General features: G+C 39.4%; 1 pseudogene; it reads left to right on the top strand.

Moving 5' to 3' along the window:
- Positions 1–2451: 2451 nt before the first annotated feature.
- Positions 2452–3159, top strand: LOC147463042 (CMP-sialic acid transporter 2 pseudogene; annotated as a pseudogene).
- Positions 3160–3459: the final 300 nt, after the last annotated feature.

Genomic DNA, 3459 nt, shown 5'->3' with positions numbered 1-3459 from the left:
ATCTACCGTATCTCAAATTCATCAATCCCCCTAGAGGAATCTAACTTTTCAGTCTCGGCCGTTTGTTTATCCCCCGTTTCTGTGATCAAAAGTGATCCAAACTGAATGATACTTGGTCAAATGGTTTGTTTTGTCAATTGGAAGATTTCTGTTATCTCAAGTGAAAATTTTGCATCAGATTTTCTCAAAAAGACATTATACGCGTATGATGTCTTTTTTCACAGATTTTGGATATTTTTGCTTTGCTCACTCCTAGCAGCACCCTTATGCTCTGTCCACTCACAAAATTCAATTTGAACTCTGGTTGTGCAAGTTATGGCCAGATTAGGCTTTTCTGGGCAATTTCCCGATTTTTGACTTACTTGGGGTGAAATGTGATCCAAATGACATGAAACTTGAAATACAAGCTCTAGACAACTAGTACAAAGGATCTGTGATAGCAAAATGTCAAAATTTACCCAGACTTAGGTTGGAGACATCATACGCGTATGATGTCTTTTTGTCCAATTTTGGTCCAAACTTGATATTTCAGCTATTCACTATATTTGCAACAAGGTTGTCAAGTCAAAATTCAAAAATCACATCAGCAAGTGCAAAAAGACATTATACGCGTATGATGTCTTTTTTCACAGATTTGCCCAATTTTCAATTTTAAGCTTCTCCAAGTGTTTATCTTTGAGTTTCAAGTGTTTTTATCAAGTTTCAATGCAAAATTGAGCTCTGAATCAATTTTCCCTATTCTTTGCGTTTTTTTGCACTCTGACTTGGTCTTTTGAGTTTCTAGGGTTGTTAAAGCCCTTGTTTTAAGTTGATCTTAGAGTATAACCCCCCTTCTGAACACTCTGGTAATGTCAAATTTTCTATTTTGGTCTCTGTTTAGCCCCTAAGACATCATACGCATATGATGTCTAAAGTTGCAAATTCCCAGTTTTTTGGCACATAACTCTTCCAAGAGCTCTCTTAAGTGCTCAACAATACTTAGTTTCACATAAAATTTCTCTGAACTTTGTTTATGCAAGTTTCACTACCAAATCAATGGTTTAGTGATCTAACTTGCAAACAAACACATCAAGCAAATAAATCACTGCTTAATAGCTCTAGATCAGGACCAAATCCAGTCCTACCTAAGCTACTTCTAATCATAAAATGGGTTTTTGCAATTGTGAGTGTAAAGAGATTCATTGCCACACACGGACTAGCAAATACCTCAATCTCAACAACCACTCAACACCAACAAAAATCAATCTAATCTAAACTATAAAAAAAAACTGTCAAACATGACAGACCCAGGAATCTACAAGTTTCCTAGTACCTCTCAAAGATCCTCGGAGTCCACCACTCCTAGACCTTTCTAACTAAAATATACAAAGTAAATGAAACAATTCACCTCGTAGGATTAGTCTAAGGTCACCTACTTAGGGCTCTCGTCACCGGCAACGGTGCCAAATGTTGGGGCGGTTACGCCACTAGCGGATGCTGTACTAGCAAGAACTCAACCAACAAACAAGAATGTCAGACGAGGACGGAGCTTGACCTGCAGAGCAGGCGCATGGAAACAAATAGGTGGGTGTCAAATCACCTACTCGACCTCCTAATGACAATCACTACCAAGGAAAGCAAACCTAAGTTGTCAAATACGCAGATGACTAAAATCCGTACTACGAACAAATGCTATCCTAGACATGATCTAAAGTCATCAAATCAGCCTCAAATTCAAAGGGGTTCTCTGCACTAAATAAGGACAATACCCTATGAATCTACAATACAATCTCAACCTGCAACCACTCCGGGCAGAAAACGGGTATGAAGACAGGCCAAAAAATACAGGTGACTGAATCCCGACTCCGATGGTACTAACGTGTAGCTCTACTCGCAGCGGTTCTATAGATATATGGCACGCTCAATTCCGACACACAGGTAGGGAGAAAACTCACATGGAAGCTCGTGGGAGCTCACCTCACGTAGAAGCCGAATGCGTGTATACTTGGTATCAGTGTGTAGCTCTCGCCGTTGCTAACACAATGGCAGTGTTGCTTCTCCAATGGTGGCTCCGTAGCTCGCGTAGCAAGAGGATAAGACACTCTCTCTCAGACACAGTCACGGAGCTCAAAAACTCAACTTTTGATTAATGATAAGTCTCTCTTAGGTTTACAAAAATTGGCTCTTATACCTCAGCCTTGGAGGTGTGAAAACATCTCTAATCTAATTACAAAAGCAAGTGAAACTACTTGGGGAATATAAACTGGAAACTCAATTGAGTCCCGCTAATTACAATGAATAGGCTCCGTGAAGAAAATGAAATGTCGGAAAGACATTTATTACAATAAGTGTTTACAACAATATGAGTGTGAGCAAAAAATGTATAGGTGTGGTCCTCCACTAAACAAGCTATTTAAAGGCCTCATCTCAGTAGGAACCTTGCTTAAGATTTGGCAGAAGGATGGGTTCACTGAAGATAATAGCCTAAGTATGTCTTGGGATGAAGTGAAGGTTTATCCTATACCGGCAATATTGTATCTGGTTAAGAATATCCTTCAATATTATATATTTTTGTTCGTGGATGCACCTACCCATCAAATTCTAAGGAATCTAAACATCATTACAACAGGGGTATTGTACAAGGTTTTCTTGAAAAGGAGATTGACCCCCATACAGTGGGCCGCGTATGCTCTTCTTGTGTTGGGCTGCATGACTGCACAATTGAATTCTTCGTCTAAGCATGTTTTGCACACACCTTTTAAAGGGTGGGCCATGGCAATTGTGATGGCATTGCTTAGTGCTTTTTCATGTGTATATACCGAGGTCATAATTAAAAAGCGACCTTCACGCAACATCATTGTGCAAAACTTCTGGCTCTATTTTTTCGGCATTCTTTTCAATGCATTTGCCATTTTTACACAAGATTTTGATGCCATCATGACAAAGGGATTTTTCTATGGATATATGACTATAATTGTATGCATGGTCATTAATCATTCCTTAAGTGGAATTGCGGTTTCAATGGTTTTGACGTATGCAGATAACATCGTCAAGGTGTACTCAACTTCTATAGCTATGCTTCTGGCTGCTGTCATTTCAATGATTCTTTTTAGATCAACTCCTTTCATGTTTTTCCTAGTTAAAATAAATGGTACGGGCTATAGACACTTCCACACATGATTGGTAAGACCTCCCAAAATATCAGTTTTTTTTTCAAGTCCTATTTTGTTCTGCTTCTCATGAGGTTACTGAGTACACCTTAAACCCAAGGTTTGGCAGTGAACCAAAAACTCCACTCATTGGTAGCTAAGTTTTTGACCTACACCCTATCTATTCAAGGGGGGGTTTACTATCATAGCACCAGGTTATGGATACACCATAAATCCTTGGTTGTGAGAGAACCTAAAACTCACGATTGACGAGTACACCAAAAACTCGAGGTATCATGAGAGGGTCTGTCTAGTTCGGGCTTGAGGGGGG

Source organism: Adiantum capillus-veneris, chromosome 2 (assembly GCF_014529385.1).
Source record: "Adiantum capillus-veneris isolate H3 chromosome 2, ASM1452938v2, whole genome shotgun sequence".
Lineage (NCBI taxonomy): Eukaryota > Viridiplantae > Streptophyta > Polypodiopsida > Polypodiales > Pteridaceae > Adiantum > Adiantum capillus-veneris.
This window is presented reverse-complemented; position numbering and strand designations above follow the sequence as displayed.